At 41.9% G+C, this 22,878-nt stretch overlaps 1 protein-coding gene across 11 annotated transcripts in view; it reads left to right on the top strand.

Moving 5' to 3' along the window:
* The window catches only part of TBL1XR1 (TBL1X/Y related 1), a 208,638-nt gene that overhangs the window by 139,405 nt on the left and 46,355 nt on the right, over window positions 1-22,878 (top strand). For 2 of the 11 annotated variants that reach the window (XM_053572371.1, XM_053572374.1), the window contains one exon: window positions 138-252. The exons of 8 other annotated variants lie outside the window; for them this stretch is intronic. The gene's annotated coding sequence lies outside the window, so the exon portion shown is untranslated. Of the gene's footprint in view, window positions 1-137; window positions 253-11,148; window positions 11,318-22,878 lie in introns of all 11 variants that reach the window. One more of the 11 variants, XM_053572375.1, reaches the window with a different exon arrangement.

The raw sequence follows: 22,878 nt of genomic DNA, 5'->3' as shown, positions 1-22,878 counted from the left end.
GTCTTAGTACTTAAACTTTACTGTTAACAAAAATCCTACATTTTATTGATTCTTCTTAAATTCATTGGTAGACTCACTCAGTGTTAAGGCTGGAGGAGCCCTGGCAGAGTGTCTAATTCAGCACCCTCATTTTACAGATGAGGAAGCTGAGCCCTTGGACTAGGACAGAGGCCTCCTGATTCAGTCTGGGCTCCCTATTCCAGCGTGTGCCTGGTGTTTGTCTTTACGGAACTCAGTGACAGCATATGCAGGGTGAGCTTTTTTTTCCTTTAAATGAACACACAAATGGTTTGCTCTTCTCACAAGCTGCTATTCATAATTCTTGTCTAAATCTCATTTTCCTTTTCTGTCGAAATTTACTTTGTTATCTAGTTCAGTTACTCGTAACACTTTTTTATTGTGTTGATACTTCTTGGCCATTATTATTATTATTATCATTTTTTGGCCATTATTTTTAAAAGTTAAAGGCTTTTTTTTTTTTTTTTGAGCCTTTGTCACCCTCGGTACAGTACTGTGGCATCTTAGCTCATAGCAGTGTCAAACTCTTGGGCTTAAGTGGTCCTCTTGCCTCAGCTTCCCAAGTAGCTGGGACTATAGGCACCCACCACAATGCCTGGCTATTTTTAGAGACGGGGGTCTCGCTGTGGCTCAGGCTGGTCTCAAACGTGTGAGCTCAGGCAGTCCACCTGCCTTGGCCTCCTGGAGTGCTGGGATTACAGGCATGAGCCACCTCGCCCGGCCTAAAAGTTAAAGTCTTAAAATAATTTCTTATGAAATAACTACTGCTGCCTACCACGTACTATAGTAACAGTTGATTAAAATTTACAATAGGGACAATTTATAGTCTTAGATTTAGATATAAAACATTAATAATAGTTTGGTGCAGCAGCTCACGAGCCTGTTATCTTAGTACTCTGGGAGGCCGAGGTGGAAGCTCAGGAGTTCAAGACCAGCTTAATCAAGAGTGAGACCCTCTATCTACTAAAAATAGAAAAAATCAGCTGGATGTTATCAGGTGCCTGTAGTCCCAGTTACTTGGAGAGGCTGAAGCAGGAGGATCACTTGAACCTGTGGGTTTGAGGTTGTCGTGAGCTAAGCTGATACCAAAGGACTCTAGCCTGGACAGTAGACTGAAGTTCTGTCTCGAAAGAAAAATTTAATTACAAGTAAGTAACAAGGGTATGGGGTTAGCTCTAAGAGCAGATAGAGTAACATGTATGAGAGTGAAATAACAGAAGAAATATCAGCGAATAGACAGTGTGACACAATTGCCATAAAATTGGCCAGTACGTGGATGTAAACACATATATATTTTAGGTTATTAAATTATTTTATGTAGTGATGTTCAGCTTGGCCTTAAGTTGGCTCCTGTATCCTTTTGATGAGACTCTGGAAGGTTTTTGTAACTTACTTGCTTTCTGATTTGATAGGATATTATAGGCTTTTGTGGTTGTCAAGGTAACTTAAAGGATGTTGTTTTTCAAGTTCTTGATTTACAGAGTTCTGTGGAACTGTCTTCATCCCTGTGCTGGGTTAGTCCAGGTTCCTTAAAGAGACAGTACGAACTCTGTGCTTGTGCGCACACACACACAGAAAAGGGATATGCCAGGGGAGTGGCTCACAGAATCAGGAGAGCTGTACAGTCTCATAGCAGGTCATCTGCAAGCTGGAGGGCCAGGGAAAAGTGGCTCAGCCCATGCCTGGAGACCTCTGAAGGAGGAAAGCCAGTGGTGTAGCTCTGAGGCCAAAGACCTGAGAACTTGGGGACTGCCAGGACCAGTTATGGAGCCCAAAGGCTGGGGAGGTGGAGTTTTCATGTCCAAGGGCAAGAGAGGAAGGGTGAAGGATGTCAGAGTGCTTAGAAAGGGGTAGAGGGAAAGAGACTGAGAATGAAAGAATATATGCTTTTCCTCTGTTTATTCTAAGGACTCCCTCAGTGGATGAGATGGTGCCCACTCACATTGGTCGAGGACAGACCTTCCTAAGCTCATGCACTTATTCAAATGCTAGTCTCTCACCCTCACAGTCAAACCCAGAAGTGATGCTTTACCATCTATCTAGGGATCTCTTAATCCAGTCAGTTGACATCTAAAATTAACCATCGCTACTGCCTGCTTTCCATTTTTGATTTTTGAATTTTTATAAACATTGTCCATCAATTTTGATTTTGTAAAAAAGTAGGAAAATACGGTCTTTGAGCTTAATGAAGATGAATACTTTTCTTTTGTATATTCAGTTATTAAAACTTTGCCATTCTGTGTTACTGAAATAACCATGATATCAAACTTGAGGATTTTTCAGGTAAACCAAGGTACTAATGCTCATCAGCTATGAATGTTGGATAAATTTGTTGAGTTGAGCAGAACACTACCATCACAATCATACAAGGCACTGTATCACATACATAGATATACTAAAGCTTTCTGAAAAAAAATTTTTTTAATTAGCCATTTACAAGTATTCCTAATTACCTGCCAGTTAACTGATTGTGATTCAGGTGAACCAAATCCAAGATCTAGAAATATTATGTGACTATAGTTTTTCTGGAAAGATATCTGTGCAGAGAAAGGTTGTAGATATTTTGATCAAGGTAAAATATAAGTTGTTATTAAGCTATATTTTATATGCTGTGGACCACGAAGGGTGTATTGATTAAGATTTAAAAAATGTATTAGTTTTTTTTCTTTCTTTCTTTCTTTTTTTAAAGAGATGGGTTCTGGGTCTGTTGCCCAGGCTGGAGTACAGTGGCATGATTATAGCTCAGTGTAGCCTCCAGTTCCTGGACTCAAGTGATTCTCCTGCCTCAACCTCTTGAGTAGCTAGGACTACAGTTGTATGTTACCATGCCCAACAATTTTTAATTAATTTTTTTGTAGAGACCAGGTCTCTTGCTCTTCACCCAGGTTGGTTTCAAACTGCTGGCCTCAAGTGATTACTCCCCTCTGGACTCCCAGAGTACTGGGATTATAGGAGTGAGCCACCAAGTCTGGCCTAAAAATATATTTGAATAGCTAATGTGATAAGTACAGACTACTTTTTAAATGCTTATGTTTGGTAGTATTTGAGAAATTGTCACTATGAAAGGTGACATAACAGCATCAACACATAATAGATTTAAATTTTCATTCCTTCTTACCCGTGTATGTAGGTTAGATTTTATTCTCTTTACTGGTGAAGAAACTGGGACCTTGGGAAGTTAAAATGATTTGATTTAATAGTGTCTTAGTGTGAAAAGCCAGTAGCATTTGAGAGTAAAGGTCAGTAATCTTTATTATTAAAACTACCTCAGGGATGTAGGAGTAAATTATCACACATCTTCAGTGTTGGTATTTGGACAGGCATTGTAAAAGAAATGACATGAGAACAAAAGAAGTTTAACCCTGGTGGTTGTGACAGAGAGCTAAAGAGCAGGAGAGTGGGAATTTGGGGCATGTTAGAAAAAGACCAAGACCTTCTTCTGAAGGTGCATTTAAGGCACATTTAAACGTGACGCTGGACGGCTGGATGCTCTGAAACTGTAGAACAGAGAACTTACGTGCAGGCTATGGGGCGCGGAGTGAATCTGGAGGCTGAGTAAACATAAGCAACATAATCGGAGGTAGGTTTATGCCCAAGTGTCCCAAGAGTTTAGGAAGAGACAAAACGCCGAGGCTGTTGTCACGATGCTGGTGACAGGCGCGGTAGGAAGGAGACAGGACTGCGTCGTATTAAAAGATGGGGGCTAGAGCCGTGTCCCAGCCTGTGGCCCGTGGGGGGCTGGAGTGGGCCGCGGGCCATCACGCCGGGTGCTCCGGTTCACAGCCGACCGGCTCGCCTCGCTGCCGGGCTCCTCAGGTTGGTGCTGCCTCGGATTCTCCAGGAGCGCGACCCACCCTGGCCACAGACCGCGCCTCAGGCCCCAGAACCCTCCCACGATCCCCGCCTCAGGCCCCGAGACCACCCCCATGGCCCCGCTCAGGCCGTGAGACCCCCTCACGCCCCCCCGTCAGGCCCCGAGACCGCTCACGCCCCCTCCTCAGGCCGCGAGACCCCCCCCACGCCCCCTCCTCAGGCCGCGAGACCCCCCCACGCCCCCTCCTCAGGCCGCGAGACCCCCCCCACGCCCCCCCCTCAGGCCGCGAGACCCCCCCACGCCCCCCCCTCAGGCCGCGAGACCCCCCCACGCCCCCCCCTCAGGCCGCGAGACCCCCCCACGCCCCCCCCTCAGGCCCCGAGACCCCCCCCACGCCCCCCCCTCAGGCCCCGAGACCCCCCCACGCCCCCCCTCAGGCCCCGAGACCCCCCCACGCCCCCCCCTCAGGCCGCGAGACCCCCCACAGCCCCCCCCTCAGGCCGCGAGACCCCCCACGCCCCCCCCTCAGGCCGCGAGACGCTCCCCCATGGCCCTCCTGAGGCCGCGGACCCCATACGCCCCCACCACAGGCCCCTGCGACCTCCCCCACGCCCCCGCTCAGGCCCCCGGGATTCCCCCCACGACCCGCCCCTCCCCTCAGGCCCCCGGGGCTCCCCCCACGACCCGCCCCTCCCCTCAGGCCCCCGGGGCTCCCCCCACGACCCGCCCCTCCCCTCAGGCCCCCGGGGCTCCCCCCACGACCCGCCCCCTCCCCTCAGGCCCCCGGGGCTCCCCCCACGACCCGCCCCTCCCCTCAGGCCCCGGCACCGCCCTGCTAGCAAAACCTGCCCCGAGGTCTGGCTGGCACCTCCTTGTGAGAAGCCACCACGTTCTCAGGAGCAGCGGGCGGCGACATCAGCCCGGCCGGACTTGGGCCCAGAGGTTTGAGGCCCAGAAACCACTAAGTCAGCGGCCTGCAGCCCTGTCGACTCTCCCCCTGAATTTGGAGGTAGTTTGGTGATTACTGACCGTTAGTTAAATTTAGAGCTGACAAGACCAAAAGCAGAACTTTGCCAGTCCGAGTCCTGGTTGGCCTTGGGGGTGCGCGCGTTGTCTTCTACCCAAACGGGACCGTCCCTTTTCCTCCTCCCGTGGCCCGTCCCGTGTTTCTAACGTGACCGTGGGACATTCCGTGGCGCGAAGGCACCACGATCTCAGTTTGCTTTTTCTCTTTTGGTGACATCTGCTTTGTTTCCTTTGGGGGGAAGGTACTTAAACACCCTTACGCTTGTTATATTTATTTAGGTTTATTTATTTAAGTAGGTAAGTAAATAAATAAGGTATATTGATTAGTTGCATTATGTGATATTGTAACACTTGAATCTTTTCTACAAATAAGAAAGCAGTGATTATGGTCGAATCTAATGTTTTTAACTGGGCTGCAAGATGATTTTCAAAAAAAAAATCGTACATTTCCACTACAGTATATGAGAATAAGCTGTACCCCATGTTCCTACCAGAAATAGGCATGAAAGATCTTTTAAATTTTTATTGGTTTTATTCCTTGTTACTTTAATATTTACCTGATAACTAACTAATACATCTTTATAACTTAGATACAGCTACTTTTTAAAAAAATAGTTTTTGAGTTTCCAGTATTGGTTTAAAAGTTTTTTTCTGCTTTTCTAGATTGGACATGGAGCTTCTAGCATTTTGATATGACATACATATTTAAGTGTGTGTGTGTGTGCACATACACATGTATACATATGTTTATTTGAAATAATTAACATATTAAATTCATTTGAAATTTATTTCCCTCTGTGGTAAAACATACGAGCCCACTTTCATTTCCTTTGACATAGTCACTTGTGTCAGCACAAGTCTGTACTACCACCCCTTCTCCCCCACTGAACTTAGTCCCCCTTGGGCTATACTCAATATGTCTCCACTTCACTGCTTCTGTGATACTCTCCTTGGCTATTTTCAGTCATTAATTTTTCCATGTAATTTCATACCCAATTGTAAAAACTACTGAAATCTTAGTAGGAAATTGAATTAGCATTACATATTAGTGTTATGATGATGATTTGCCTCTCAAAACATGATATATCATAGTTCTTTTGCTTGGAACTTAATACTTTTCTTTAAAATATTATGTTTGATCACAAAGTCTGTGCCTTTCTTACTAATTTTTTTCTAAACATCTAAAAGTTTTTTGCTTTTTAAACAATGGAATGTTTTCTCCTTTGTATTTATAGGTGTATATTACCAGAACAGAGAAAAATTATTGGTTTTGTTAGCCACTGTATTAAATTCCTTTATAAAGGGATATTAATTTTGGTAATGAGACAGTATACCTAGAAGACCTAACAGATTCTATGGTAGAGACAATTCATTCTTTTTTATCAGTTATTATTTTTTCAGAGTCACCACAAAATAATAGGAAAAATAAAAATAAGATTTTTGAGATGGACAAAATGTCAAGACTTTATATTAACTTTTATCACCTGAGATTGAGGGGCTGTTGGTGAGATGTAGTTTTTGAGGAAAGTTAACATTTTTGAAAACTCAGAATGGAAAATTTGATAAGGAAGTTAAAAACGTTATGATTGCTAAGGAGCACAGGGTGCCAAGTGGTTTTAAACATTATGCGAAATGTTGGTAGATGAAAATGCAAGGGTGAAAGGTAAATCTAAGGCAGATGCTGTTGGGTTGAGAGCTACTAAGAAGGATAAGTAACTTACAGTGCTTGTAAAAACTTGTTCCTTCAGGGAACTACGTTGATCAGAGATTTAAGGAGTTGACAGTAAAAGAGAAGTTTTGAAGTATTGTTGTAATGGAAGCCATGGTTTGCATGACCTGAGATGCATGTCAGAATACATATGCTGGGCTATACTCTGTCTTGCTGAAATTAAGATTTTTCAGGGTTGTTAGAAAATTTATGGCATTACTTTGGAAAGGCTGCTTCAAGTGATTTTGATACACTGTAGTGTAGGGAACCACTGGAGCATGGACCGTTTTCTTTCTTTCTTCATATTTAGCATTTACCCCAAAAGAAGTAGAGAAGGAAGTTACTGAAATTAAGGATATGATGATAATATGGGAATGGATAAGAAGGAATGTTATATTTTAGTCACTGAATATTATTTTGCGTGAGTAATAACTGAGCCATATTCATTTTTCTTCAGTATAATAGTGCCTCCTGTGAATCAAAACATTTTGAAACAAATGCTTTCATTTTTCTTGTAGTTATCTCTGAACATATTGCCTGTTATTTCTAATTTAATATATATTCTTTTTATAAATTCTTATTGAGTGTTTCCATTAGGGTTAAATGTTGTTGAGATCAGTGCCCCAAACAGAACTTCATATTTTTTGAAGGAATATTTCTTTCTCATTTGTTCATAGAATATGCAAGAAAAGGGCTTTTTTGTTTACCTAATTGAGGTAAAAACATTTAAATATCTGATTACTATATGGTATTCATAGGATTTTAACTACTCTAAGAAGAAAGCTTTGCTACTAATTTCTTAACATTATTGAAGTAAATCAAACTGATTCTGTTGTTAATAATCTGGGTAGAAGGCAAGATACTGGCTTTTCTCTGAATGTTTTCTTTCTCTCCAAGGAAGAGATGAGGTTGAAGGCAGTGAGAAGGGGAGTAGTCTCTCTCATCTCTTCTGCCTTAGGGTTTTGTTTGTTTTCTTCAAAACTCTGGTCATTGAGTACTTGTTTCGCATTTGTAATTGTGTTGAGGAAAGAAGGCTATTCCAGGTCTGTAATTGAGAAGCAATAAACTGATCAGCAACTTGACATAAACGGTGTGATGAAATTCTCATGAAGGTCCTTAGAGTTCTCACAGATGAAGAACTGTATTTAAGGTGTCTTCATGCACTGCAGTTGTGTTTCTTATTGGCCTCAAATTGGCCATTGTGGGAGTCCCTTCAAGTTGCCTCTCATTTCCTTTTGACATTACACCAGTGTCGGTTGGTAGTTCTCTTGCTTTTTTGTGTGACAAGGTATGCTAGGCTTCAGCCCAGAAATTGGCCATTTCTTCAAGGACTTAATGATTCCTTTTAGTGGGAAATGTTCGTATACGAGACTACAGTCTAGGTATGGGGTGTCAATACTATTGGATTGTCATTAATTGGTTCTAGACTTTTTTTGGAATTAGGTAATACATATTTTAATACACTTGATCTTAACCAAAGGGCCGAGAAGCGATAATACATATTTTAATAAATCATTAATTCCAACTTATGTTTCAGTTAATGTAAAGTGATAAAATTTTAAAGCTTCATTTATATTATGTGAATTTTTTGAAATGCAATTGGATCTCCATAGTTGACCAACTCCTTATATCATCCACCTCCTTAAGTTGACCTAATTTCCATAGACTGGCCATGTACCACACATACATATCAGGAACTAGGCCTAGGCCTACTGTACTGATATTGACTAGTTTGTTACAGTCCCTTGGATGGTCAACTTACAGAGGTTCTTCTACATATTTTTCCTTCTTGGAAATTTTGTTTTATAATGAATTTAATATAATTTCTTAATTTTTAAATCTGTATTTATAAAAAATTTCAAGTTGCGACAGCGCCTATGGCTCAGTGAGTAGGGCGCTGGCCCTATATACCGAGGGTGTTGGGTTCAAACCTGGCACTGGCCAAACTGCAACAAAAAAATAGCCGGGCGTTGTGGTGGGAGGCTGAGGCAGGAGAATCACCTAAGCCCAAAAGCTGGCAGTTGCTTTGAGCTGTGATGCCACAGCACTCTATTGTGGGCGATAAAGTGAGACTGTGTCTTAAAAAAAAAAAAAATTCAAGTTGATGCTATTAATAAAACTGTTATAAAAAGACTGTTGAAAGCAGTTTAAAATTTCTTCATGGTTCTTTCTGGTCCCTAAATTCTATACCCAGGGATATGTACATTTAAAATACTGTTTTAAGATATATTAGTTTTTTTATGGTAACAGGCAGTTTCACTGTTTACAATAAATAATAAAGATTTCCTTGTCATTTGCCTTATATGTAGATAAGGTAGGCTCACTGTGGCTCTGCTCCAGGTGTCTGCTCCTTTTTATGCTGATTCCCTAATTCTGTGTTAAATAGAGGATGAAATATTCATGGTTTTTCTTGGAAAAAGGTGGAGAATTTCCAGAATGCCAAAATCTCCTCTTTTTTTTACAGTTTCCAGGGGTTGCTTGGTATCTGTAAACTGTCCTGGCACTGGTGGGTGTGATTTTCACTGTGCTTTAATGAAAGCAGGTCACTTAGTGGCACTGTTACTTCTGAAGACCCTCCGTGTCCCCTGGTGACTTCTCTGCCTTTCTGGCTGGAAGCCCCCTCGACGTGTCGTCATTCTTCCTCAGGATCTCCCTCTGTCAGTAGACAAGGCACCTTCTAGTGCCATCTCCTCTCTCTCCCTGTCCCTACCTAACAGCCTCCGAAAATTATAATTTTCACTATTCTACATTTTATTGTTTGTAGATGCCATACATTTTATCAAAACTAGAATTTTGGTATGCTGATGTTTATGGCTTTTAAGTACCTTTGTATTTATTAAGTATAAATTTATTAGATAACTAATATATATTACAATATAAACCCAACAGAAACCAAATTAAAGATTAAGGTCATATTAATATCTGAATAAGATTGTGGCCAAGGGAGCCTACTTCCCAGCCTTCTCAGAGAAACTCTTTAGGTTTGACAAGAGGGAGTCTAATTTTTATAGTAACAGTTCTTGAACATTTTGGTCATTGAGTCCTGTTAATGATGTTAATTTATTGATCATCTCAAAGAGCTTTTGTTTATGTGTGTTGTAACTGTTGATATTTACCACATAGATGTTAAAACTGTGCAATTTCATATTACTCATGCATGTTAACAATAACAAATCTGTCCATACACAAATTCTGTATTTTTTGAAAATTAAGTACTTCCGAAGCCAAAATGTTTAATGATGACTGAATTTTAATCCACTGGCCTTTCTTAGACTATAATGGATCTTTTTCTCTCACATAATTTTGTACTGGCCCTGGAAGAAAAACTGGCTCACTGAGTTGTGAAGATGTTCCATATGTTTATTGTACAGTTTTTAGAAAGATCACAGCCGTTTACATTGCACTGGTCTTATTAGAGAAGTTTTTAAGTATTGGGACCTGTTAAATTCATGACAGTTTTTCCCAAATCCTACTTTTCACTAAAAAATTTAAGTTTTATCCTTGGCAAAAATTATTGGTTGGTATTTTTTTTAAATGACAGTTTACTTTGTTCATTTTCAAGAAAATGTCAACTTTTCAATCTGAAAAACTATCTTGTCATTCATTCTTTGAAATATAAATAGTATTCAGGCGCAGTGGCTCACACCTGTAATTCCAGCACTCTGGAAGGCTGAGATGGGTAGATCCCTCAATCTCAGGAGTCCGAGACCAGCCTGAGCCAGAACAAGACCCTGTCTCTACTAAAATTAGAAAAACTATCAGGCATAGTGATGAGAGCCTATAGTCCCAGCTGTTTGGGAGGCCGACTGAAGATGATGCCATGGCACTCTACCCAGGGCGACAGAATGAGAAACTCTGTCTTAAAAAAAAAAAAAATACAGTATTTCATGAAAAAAAAAGTTGTTAATTCAGCTTATAATTCAGATAATTGCCCAATGATTTTTCTTTGAGACAGCCTTTGTTTAGTATGTAGAAACAAACCTTTACAGCTTTGGTTTAGTGCTTTCTGTGTAGTTAATATTTTGTTACATTAACATTTAAGAAATGTGTATTTGAGCATTAAGATTTTAATAAAATTAATAGTTTTTGCTGTTTTATCAAAGGATAATCTTCAGGGAATAAATTTTTAAGTGCATGGTATTGAGAAAATACAGTAATTACCAGGAGTACAGTAAGGCATCACTGCCCTTGATTTATTTGTACTAACTCGTTAGCAGTTTACCCACAATGCTTTGAAACAGTGCAGATGCCAATCAGTGAAAAAGGCAAGAATTTAATAATATCTTAATAATATAATAAAAATAATTTTGACTTCACGAACCCCTTTAAAGTCTCACAAATGTCAGGAGTATACATATATAACTTTTTATACTAAGTAAAAAATTGATCAAATTTTGTCATGAGCATAGCAAAAATATTACGGGAAGAAATGGTACCCCCTTGCAGGCAGAGGATCTGCGGCCTGGCTGGGTAGGATATTTACAAAGAATAGACTCCTAAGAGGCCTTGTGTGGGTATGGAGTGATGGGGGTGTGTTGGTGCTCTGAGGGCTTTTTTGTTTGTTTACTTATTTTTTAAACAGGACATTTTGTACAGAGTATGCCAACTATTTTCTCTCACCCTGTGAAGTGGACTTGTGAGGCATTCATGGTGGACTTCTCCCAGTTTTCAATAAAAGTTGGAATCCCACTCCAGTTTATACCTGTTGTTAGTCTCCATTCTCCTTTGCCCTGTATCTTCCAGACTTACTGGTGAGTGGGTTATGTTTGTGTATGCGTTTGTGGATGTGTCAGTCTGTCCTCTGAGTGCTGAACTTGGTTTAAGACTTCTTCACTTTACTGCCCATCGGGACAGTAAAATCCTTTACAGGTTTTTAAAACTATGCTTAATCTGTATGAATCACATATTTGTGATACCAGAACATTCTTTTGCACATTTTCACTCTTGCCCTTCCAAAGAATTTACTGAGCATAAGCAATCTATAGATGCTTGTTTTGTTTTATGTAGGATTCAGCCTTAGTTTTGATTAACTAGCCCCCTTCCCCTGAGGAACCAAGGAATAACCATGCCTTCTTATCCAGTAAATTGTTTTTTAAGTAATACGTACTTATTACTTGTTACTTACACCTGGTACTATTCTTTGTTTTTTGTTCCTGTTATGCATACGATTTTAAGTTAAATTTCCATCTATTCAGGTAACTCTCCTTTTAAAGTTTTGCCGTGTATGCTAGTCTTTAAGATTCTCATGACATATTCGTTCTAACACTAGGATAATAAGTTTGTTTTGAGATTCTGTTTCATTAGCTTTCTAATACTAACTCCCATTCAAAATCAGAGTTTTTCATGCCAGTAGTAGGGAAGCACCTTCTCCATGTTTTATTTTCCATACCTGACATTCTGTAATTCTCTCACAGACTCACACTGAGAACGACCCGGAAGTGTAACCTGTCCTGACCCCTTAGTGTTTCCTTTCTTATCTTTCTTAGATCCCTTGTCTCATACACTTTGGCTATAATTTAAGCAGTTATTCAGCACATGTTCTGTTTGTTAAGTTCTTCCTGCTGGAATAATGTCGGTTTATACTGTAACAGGACCTTAGATGTCGTCTGTGTAAACAGTCACTCTTTCATATGTTGAGGAAGATGAAGTCAGCATCTATGGACGATGAGGCAGCTCATCAGAGATCTTTTGGTCATAAAAAGAAATAAGACTATAGCTGATGTCATTGGAACTGAAATTGGCTCATTGCAAAAAGGATGCTAGTTTATTGCTGTCAGTCCAGAAAGATTTGGTGAGAGTCTAAATTTGCTTAATTGAGATTTTGTGGTAAGTGTTCCCTGTCATTGGATCAATGGCAAGTGTCCATTTTTGTTTTTTTCTAAATGTTCTGTGAAAATTATTCTTACCTTGTGGGCCGTGCAGAAATAGATGACAAGTCGGAACAGACACATGCTCGCCCTCTCATTCAGGTCACAAATGAAATAAGTAATTGACTCAAGTCTCAGTTACTAATGAACAGTGGGTTTGATGTACCATTTATCTATATCTTCATAAAGTTCAGTGTTTAGAAAAGGATAGTAGGTCTGAATAAGCATCAGGTGCAGTAGGAACTTAGATATTTCTTAATGACGTGAACTTACTTGTTTACCCTTTCCCCATGTCTGGAAATGCCCATCTGAGAGCTGACCAGTATTGGATATAATGTATTTTGTAGGTCTATAAAAATGTTTCATTACGAATTACTATATGATCTAGAACCCTGGAGGCCTTAAGATCTCCTGCGTGATGTCCTGTGACTTACACTGACCTGAATCACTAAAGTTTGGAAGTAGACGAGACAGACCAATTTTCTCATTTTATAGGCGAAGAAGTAGGCCCAGAAGAGTCGTGTCATGATCTGAAATCACACAGGCTACCTGAGATTTTACCTCTCTGTCTTGTTGCCTTTAATTTACATCTGAGAGCTCTGCATTCTGATGAAAAAGGGAAAGAAAAGAAAAGTAATTTAGCAGTTTATTACTCCCAAGTTTTAATTATACTTTAGTTTCTTACAATTCACCAACTTTGAAACTTGGTGACCATTAAATCTGTTAATAAACAAAATGACAATCACAATCCCCCACCCTTACCCAAAGAGTCTGACAGCTCAAAAATTGCCTATAGCTGAAAAAAGAAAGTAGCCTTTATATGAAAAGTATACATTGCTGCTGACCCCAGAATAACTAGTACTGTCATTTCACAAGAAACCTGTGTATTTTGGTATCGTACGATTAACTAAGAACACGTCAGTCACATTCCCTGTGTGTTCTTCCCGTTGTGTTTCCTTCTTGTGATGTGTAGCTGGGGCAGATACATTGCTGAAAGATGCTCAGTGCCAAATATTAGGTGAAGTCAGCACAACTGTCGTGTCTACCTTTTTTTGTTTGTTTGTTTGGTTGGTTTTTTAAACCTGAATTTGTTTTTTGTGGGGAGAAAACAACTATAGACATTTCAGTGTGATGTTAATAGTTCATAAAAAAATAACATCTCATTTATTTTAAAAAGATATTTTCATCTTTTTAATGTGAGTAACATTTTGTGAGATTGGGCCTTTAAAAATATGGTGTTTGTTTGTTTTAAGGCAGCGATTTTCAACCTGTGGGTTGCAACCTATTGAAACTGTATTAAAGGGTTGCGGCATTGGAAGGTTGAGAACCCGTCTTAAGGAAACACACTGCTTTCCTTCCCTTTGGACGTATTACGGCAGCCGTGAAAAATATCCTTAAAATTGGCTGGGTGTGGTGGCTCACGCTTGTAATCCTAGCACTCAGGGAGGCTGAGGTGGGAGGATTGCTTGAGCTTAGGAGTTTGAGACCTGCCTCATCTCTACTAAAAATAGAAAAACTAGCTGGGTATTGTGGTGGGCATCTGTAGTCCCAGCTCCTCAGGAGGCTAAGAGGATCACTTGAGCCTAAGAGTTTGAGGTTGCTGTGAGCTATGATGATGCCACAGCACTCTACTCAGGGTGACAGAGTGAGACTCTGCCTCCAAAGGAAAAAATATATATATGTGTGTGTGTGTGTGTAAATAAATGAATAAATAAATATATATCCTTAAAATGTTTGCAAATAAACTATAGTTGTAGTTTTCAGGGATCATACAAATAAAAAGTAAATGTTGTTTGTCATCAATGCTGTAAGAAATCAGTGAAATTATTTGATTTTGTTACTCTTTGTTTTGGTATTAAAATAAGCTGAGGTATGTGTTTCATTTGGAGTTAGTGTTTCTAATTTAGATTATCCATAAGATAATATCTAAATCCTCATGTTCAATTTGCTTTACAGTTTACAAATACATTTTATAAACATGTTTTCATTTAGTCTAATGTACTTAATTTAGTCACATCTTAAGCTATGTTGCTGAAGAGTTAAAACTATGTCTTAAATTTTAAAACTGTATCTTAAAATTTTCAGTATATTGGGGTTGGGGGGGTTGTTTCTGTTTTTTTGTTTGTTTGTTTTTTTTGAGATAGAGTCTCATTTTGTCACCCTTGATAGAGTGCTGTGGCATCATAGCTCACAGCAACCTCAAACTCTTGGGCTTAAGTGATTCTCTTTCCTCAGCCTCTGGAGTAGCTGGGGCTGCAGATGCCTGCCATGACTTCTGGCTATTTTTAGAGATAGGGTCTTGCTCTCTCTCAGGCTGGTCCCAAACTCCTGAGCTCAAGCGATCCACCTGCCTTGGCCTCCCAGAGTGCTAGGATTACAGGCATGAGCCATCGTGCCTGGCCCCAGTATACTGTATTTTATACAAAAAGAAAGTGGCATTACCTAAAATTGGTAGTATTTTAATTATTATTTTTAACGAGGTGGTTAATTAGGGGCAAAGCATTTTTGAGTGCTGTTTCTGAGAGTGTATGATTGGAAGGGGGCATTGGTAGGCAGAAGGTTTAAATGCTAATGTCTCATGTTAGTCTCCTTGTCTTTGATAAAACCAGAAGGTCAGGATATATTTGCAAAGGTAGAGTCATTTTGTCAAAAAGGCAGCTCCTAGCAAGTGTGAATTTAATATCAATAACTCTAAAGGTACCAACTGATGGAATAGAGTCTTAAGAATTTGTGAGGGTGCATATGTGTTTGCTAGGACTGCCATAACAGACACCATGGTCAGGGTGGCGGAGACTGCGGTGGTCTCTTTCATCCAGGTCGGATGCTTGGAGTCCAAGGTTAAGATATGGCCAGAATTGTTTCTTTTGAGGCCATTCTCCGTGGTCTTCAGACGGCCCTGTTCTTGCCGTGTCCTCACCTGGCCCTTTTTCTGTGCGTGTGCCCCTGGTGTCACTTCCTCACCGTCTTCTCGCCGTGTCCTCACCTGGCCCTTTTTCTGTGCGCGTGTGCCCCTGGTGTCACTTCCTCACCGTCTTCTCGCCGTGTCCTCACCTGGCCCTTTTTCTGTGCGCGTGTGCCCCTGGTGTCACTTCCTCACCGTCTTCTCGCCGTGTCCTCACCTGGCCCTTTTTCTGTGCGTGTGCCCCTGGTGTCACTTCCTCACCGTCTTTTCGCCGTGTCCTCACCTGGCCCTTTTTCTGTGCGCGTGTGCCCCTGGTGTCACTTCCTCACCGTCTTCTCGCCGTGTCCTCACCTGGCCCTTTTTCTGTGCGTGTGCCCCTGGTGTCACTTCCTCACCGTCTTCTCGCCGTGTCCTCACCTGGCCCTTTTTCTGTGCGCGTGTGCCCCTGGTGTCACTTCCTCACCGTCTTCTCGCCGTGTCCTCACCTGGCCCTTTTTCTGTGCGCGTGTGCCCCTGGTGTCACTTCCTCACCGTCTTCTCGCCGTGTCCTCACCTGGCCCTTTTTCTGTGCGCGTGTGCCCCTGGTGTCACTTCCTCACCGTCTTCTCGCCGTGTCCTCACCTGGCCCTTTTTCTGTGCGTGTGCCCCTGGTGTCACTTCCTCACCGTCTTCTCGCCGTGTCCTCACCTGGCCCTTTTTCTGTGCGTGTGCCCCTGGTGTCACTTCCTCACCGTCTTCTCGCCGTGTCCTCACCTGGCCCTTTTTCTGTGCGCGTGTGCCCCTGGTGTCACTTCCTCACCGTCTTCTCGCCGTGTCCTCACCTGGCCCTTTTTCTGTGCGTGTGCCCCTGGTGTCACTTCCTCACCGTCTTCTCGCCGTGTCCTCACCTGGCCCTTTTTCTGTGCGCGTGTGCCCCTGGTGTCACTTCCTCACCGTCTTCTCGCCGTGTCCTCACCTGGCCCTTTTTCTGTGCGTGTGCCCCTGGTGTCACTTCCTCACCGTCTTCTCGCCGTGTCCTCACCTGGCCCTTTTTCTGTGCGCGTGTGCCCCTGGTGTCACTTCCTCACCGTCTTCTCGCCGTGTCCTCACCTGGCCCTTTTTCTGTGCGTGTGCCCCTGGTGTCACTTCCTCTCTGTGAGGGGCCCGTCATGGGGGAGTAGTACCCACCCTAGTGATCTTTCACCCTCATCACCTCACTCTAGGCCCTGTGTCCAAATGCAGTCACCTTCCAAGGTGATCCACTCCTGTTCTCCTCAGTTTTTTTTCTTGTTCATGATGATGGTTTAAGCTTACAGTTAAAAGGTGTGATAGACCTGCCATATCAAAGAAATGGTATTGTCACAAAGTTTGTTTCAGCAAGACAGTAGGACAAGAGTTTCCTATGGTAGCCCTGTGGGCAACATGGTAGCAGAGGAACTGTTAGTTTGCCTCACAGCAGGTTGAAAACTCACACCCCCAAACCAAAACAGTTTTAGTGGATGATTCTGTGTGAGTTTAGATATTGCTCCTTAGTGGGTGTTGTAGTGGTCCGTCTGTGGCGGTCGAGCCTGGGTAATCATTTAGGGTCGCCTGTACATCACAGTCCGTGTAACCACAGGGTGTCGAGGCTGGGTGATCATTTAGGGTCGCCTGTACATCACCCTCGGTGTAACCGCAGGGTGTCGAGGCTGGGTGATCATTTAGGGTCGCCTGTACATCACCCTCGGTGTAACTGCAGGGTGTCGAGGCTGGGTGATCATTTAGGGTCGCCTGTACATCACCCTCGGTGTAACCGCAGGGTGTCGAGGCTGGGTGATCATTTAGGGTTGCCATGTACACTACAGTTGGTGTAACCACGGGGTAGCACGCCCTGTGCACAGGGCCTTGCAACATATGTCATGACCCAGAGTCAGCAACAGGACCTTCTACTGCTAAGAATTTTGATTCTTTTTAAAATTATTTTTATTTTTTTAACTTTAATGTTTAGTATTATGGGTACGTAATAGTTACATACTGCTGTAGGGTACATTTGGTGTTTTGATCTGGGCATACAGTGTGAATTAGGGTAATCAGGAGATCTGCTACCTCAGGCCTTGACAAAGTCTCACTTGTCGCCCTCTGTGGAGTGCTGTGGTGTCACAAATCACAGCAACCTCAAACTCTTAGGCTTAAGTGATTCCCTCGCCTCAGCCTCCCAGCAGCAGGGACTATATAGGTGCCCACCACAGGCTAATTTTTGGTTGTAATTGTCATTGTTGTTTTTAGCTGGCTCGGGCCAGGTTCCAACCTGCTTCCCGTGTGTGTGGCCTGCGCCCTACCCACTGAGATCCAGTGGCCGCCTACCTCAGGGATTTAGCATTGTTTGTGTGCGTTAGAAACAGTTCAGTTTCCCTCTTGTAGAGAATTTTGATTCTTTATACTCATTTCTTTTTTTCACTGGTACTGCCAAAAGTCTAATATTTGAGTAACATTTCTGAATACATGGACTTCTAAGTAGAAATGCTGTTCTCATATTTCAGTGTTGTCACATTAAATGAGGAAAATAATAATGAGGAGGAAAGTAAATAATGTTTTTACAGTCCAGTGCCAGACGAAGCATGTATCAGGGCCTAAGTAAATGGGAACACCCTGCCCCTTTGTTTTCCTGAGGCTCAGATGAGTGAGGGGCAGTGCGCACACAGGTGGGAGCCAAGGCAAGTGCAGAAATTAGAACTGTAAGAAAAACAGCCCCTGAAGCCCAGTCAGCTACCCACATTTTGCATCCTTTGCCTACTTGTGACCTTCAGCCTTAGGTTGTATGCTGTCACAGTTTTCTGTACTTTTTTTCATCCAAGTTATAATTAATTGTTGCCCCTCTCCCCAAGGCCATACGGTCTGGTCCTGGTCTACCTGTTTAGCTGTGTTTTCAGGACCTGTCACAGTACCTGGAAGTGCTCAACCATGTGGTTTTCACTGAGTGGAGACAAGAAAAACTGATCAGAGAAATAGTGTAGCTGTGCACTTTGCACGTCATCTTTGCTACCCGTGTGTCATTACACTTTTCCTTTCCACTGCCTCAGCCGAGGCATCCACTAGCATTTGTTTACATTGGTTTTTATTACCCCACGGTAATAGAAGTAACTGGAAATTTGATTTTCACATATGAGGGGAACAGAACTGTCTCCACGAGCTGTGAATGGTGCTGTTGTAAGCCCGCTGGAGCCTGTGTCTCTACTATGGTGTTGGTCCTTTATCCTTAGCTCGGCACTGTGAGGTGTGACACCACAGAGGACTGTGCTCTCCAGGCACCCACAGTCTAGTCGGGAAGCATTTAGAAGTATCTGTAATTCCACCCCCCCTTTCTTATTTCTCCAACTGTGGTCTGTCACTAACTTTTTGTCATTTTTATTGATATTCATTTAGAATTACAATACAGCCATGCGTCTATATTGTTTGATGCAATAATTTATTCCTATGAACCTTTCCTAATCTCAACATATGCCAACACAAAGAAATGAAAGAAAAACACGTTTAAGCAGATTATTCTCATAGTCATCATAGAGTAATGAAAATTTAGAATCATCTAAACGTTGAACAAGAATATAATTAATACACTTATTATGGCCATGATTCATTTTTGACTAAATTATTTTTGTAAAATAAAGTATTATACTTTTGGTGGCACCCGTAGTTCAGTGGTTAGGGCACCAATGACATACACTGCAGCTGGCCAGTTCAAACCCAGGCTGGGCCTGCTAAACAACAATGACAACTCAACAAAAAAAAAAAAAAAAATAGCTGGGCGTTGTGGCAGGTGCCTGTAGTCCCAGCTACTTGGGAGGCTGAGGCAAGAGAATCGCTTAAGCCCAAGAGTTGGAGGTTGCTGTGAACTGTGACTCCATGGCCCTCTACTGAGGGCAACATAGTGAGACTCTGTCTCAAAAAAAAAAGTACTATACTTTTGATTATACATTTAACTTTAGGTCATGCAAAGGGTTTTCTTCTCTCTTGTTAGTATGCTGTAGGTACGAGATTTAAGAAGATAATTTTATTTTTTTCCCTCTGTCCATAACTCTTCCACTTTTTTTTTGTCATTTATTTTTAACATAATGTAATCTAGGATCATAGATGTGCCCTAGCTTGCTTTCAGGAATGGAATCAGAAAAGAATACTTGGAGAGCGAGGCACTAAAAAAAAAAAAAAAGAAAGAAAGAAAAAGAATATCTGTCTTGATTGAGGCGGTGAAAGTCTAAAGTATCACTGAATGTGTCGAGCAGGAAACCAGGGTGATGCCGTCTCTGGAGTAGGTGTGCACTGGGAGGCTGGCCCAGTTGTGTGATGCAGGGAACACTAAGTGGAGTCCAGGAGTCACACCTGAATTGTCTCTGCAGTCCTATGTTTCTATAATATTTGCTAAATTATTGCCTATATAGCTACGTGGCAAAGTGATATTTCATAGTGAACATTTAAAATGTCAAGTGTTCTTTTGAATATAACCACTTGGCTAACTATTAATTAATACTATGATTTGGTATTTGATTTTGGCTACTTTAATATAGATCTGGATTAAAGTAAATGATTACCTATAACTGGAGTTTTAAATAAAAACTTTAGTGAGTACAAAAGCCTTTTTCAGAGAGTTAGGATAGGAAAATACAAAGATAGCTAATTTTTTTAGAACTCAGTGTTTTACTATGTAAGTAGAATCAGACAGGCTATCTGAGAGTTTAGGAACTGTTAGTTTTATTTACTAGCCTATAGGCTCCTTAGGGCAGACTGATTTGAGTTCACTGCATAATATACTCTCCCCCAGGGAGGCGTAGGGCAGAGGCTGGGTTGAAAGTTTACTTTTGTTTGTGGCATAGCTTAAAGGTAGTTGTTCTGAAAGATACCACAATGGAGGGGATGAAGTGGTGAGTCTTCTTGTGCACGCTCTGAGATTTTGAAGTATCTGTTATCAAGTCTGCATGTGGGGCAAGTAACACAGCTTAGCCGACTCACATTGGCTATACAAAGAAACCGGCCATGTGCGTGAGTTCTGCAAAGCCATACTAAGCCCACTGATGAAGTGGTGGTGTTGTCTCTAATTGTGCTCTTTGACATACAGGCTTTTAAGACTCTTTGGAAATGGACCTTTACCGTCTTTTCCCTTAAAAAATGTATTTGTGATTACCAAAAACTGATAATGGCAGTATGATCAATTGAATCATCACGTTCATAGCTGTTTGCTCTGCTTATCTGGTAGTTTTTGTTAGGACTTTAAAAAATACCCCAAATATGTATTTATTGGAGGAATTTTTATGTACAATAATTTATGTGTGTATTTTTTGCCCTGGAATGCATTGGGTGATATGGAAGCACCACCGTAAGTTTGGACGTTGATGTTCTTCACTTATCAGAACCAGGCATTGTGAGAACCTTTGTATCTGAGATGCTTCCTCGGGGCCAGTGTTTGTTATCCGAGTCATGCTGAGTAATGTATTAGGGGAGAAAATACTCAACAGCCTATCTCACTCATATTCTACCTAGCCCATCCCTAAAAATAGTTGCTTATTGTTCCCCACGGCACACAATTGGTCAAATTTTGACTTAATTTCTTATAATTTCATAAATGACAGAGGTGGTAATTTTATTTTTAAGAGCATTCAGTTATGGGCGGCGCCTGTGGCTCAGTCGGTAAGGCGCCGGCCCCATATACCAAGGGTGGCGGGTTCAAACCTGGCCCCAGCCAAACTGCAACCAAAAAATAGCCGGGCGTTGTGGCGGGCACCTGTAGTCCTAGCTGCTCGGGACGCTGAGGCAAGAGAATCGCTTAAGCCCAGGAGTTGGAGGCACTCTACCTCGGGCCATAAAGTGAAACTCTGTCTCTACAAAAAAAAAAAAAAAAAGAGCATTCAGTTAAGCATGCTTTCAGAATCAGCAGGTACCTGCTACCTGCAGGTGCTGAGCGCTGAGCTGCAGTCCTGAAAGTGGGGGCAGTGCCGAGCCAGGCTCCTCCCACACACTCAAGGGTATTGCCCTGCAGACAGCAGACAGAACGTTCTGGGCCGCAGTCATCCAAGGAGTCTTTACTTTTATCATTTCATTACACAGATATTGAACATTCAGTTTACATAAAATTAATGGTACTATATAAAGTAATTTTTAGGAGGTACCTGTTTCTTTACATGGAGGCCATTGTTACTCTTCCTCTGTGGTTTCACATGTAAGTAAACAGGAGCACCTATCCTGTTATCCACAAAGAAACCTTTGGTACTTTTCTTCAACCCTGTAGTGCAGTCAAATGCCATTGAGTCTGTTTACAAACACAGTAGAACCTCGGTAAGCTGAGCCCCCAAGGGACTGTAACAAAATGGTCCATGCACAGGTGAGCAGGAGGAGGAATGAGGCCTACAGCACTGATGGGTACTCATGGTGCGTGTGAGTCCATGAAAATTAGGTCAGCTTGAGGTGGGAGATGGTCACTGCGGATGTTCTGCAGTATCTGGGGAATCCCAGCACTGCCCTTGCTTTGAGGGCCCAGCCCAACTTTTAGGCTTTTCCTGAATCACTGCAACTTCTCTGACTTGGTTACAGTCCGGTTTCCTCACAGTATATCCTTTATATCAGAAGCAAGGGGATGTTTTAAAAATGTAAGTCAGGTTTTCTCTTTGCTCTACAAAAAAACTTAACAGGATTCATTTTCTCTTAGTGCTATGCCTTCAAGGCCCCTGTAATATGGTTTGTACCAGCATCTCAGCCCCTCCTGGGGCTCACCTCTGCTCACCCAGCCCTCACTGACGCTCTCAAGGGGCCGTGTCTGCTCCCTGCCCTCTCCCCAGAGCACCCTGTTTTCAGACACACATCCCATTTTGTCTGATAAAAAAGATGCATTCCCAGGCTGCTGCATTTGGTCAGGGCTGCTTCTGTGCATGTCCTCCGGAAAGTTTACCTCTGGGTCTGTCTGTCTTACTTTGGAAGATAGGAGCTTGATGGGTACTTAGGTACCACTTTTCCTACAACTTAGGGTACGAGCTGTTTCTGTCACATCGAACCTACAAAAATGCTTGTAAATTTATGATTTTTTAAATACTGTATACTGTTAACTCTGTATCATAAAGAGATCCATGATGTATCAGGATAATCAGCACAGGTCCACAGTGTTAGATACCCCTTTATACTGAATAGAGTTAGCATATCCTTTTTAAACAGGAATCAGCAGACTATAGACTGTGGGCCAGATCCAGCCCTCTATACTTTTGTAAGAATCACAAGCAAAGAAAGGTTTTTATAGTTTTAACTGTTTGAGGAAAAATGTTAAAAGATTAATAGTGAAACAACAATATCGTGAAATTCAGATTTTAGTTTCCATAAGTAAAGTTTTATTGGCACACAGCCACATTTGAATCTATTTACATTATGTGTGTTGCTGCTTTTGTCCCACATGGCAAGTTCAACTATATGGCTGATAACGCCTAAAATGTTTACCGTCTAGCTCTTCATTATAGAAAAGTTCCCTGACCCTCCTTTAGAAACCTTCTGTGGTATGAGAACAGATGAGTATAATCAGTCGTATTTCAGTCATGTCTCAGTTTTCCTCCTTTCC

Source organism: Nycticebus coucang, chromosome 20, assembly GCF_027406575.1.
Source record: "Nycticebus coucang isolate mNycCou1 chromosome 20, mNycCou1.pri, whole genome shotgun sequence".
In the NCBI taxonomy this organism is placed as follows: domain Eukaryota; kingdom Metazoa; phylum Chordata; class Mammalia; order Primates; family Lorisidae; genus Nycticebus; species Nycticebus coucang.
This window is presented reverse-complemented; position numbering and strand designations above follow the sequence as displayed.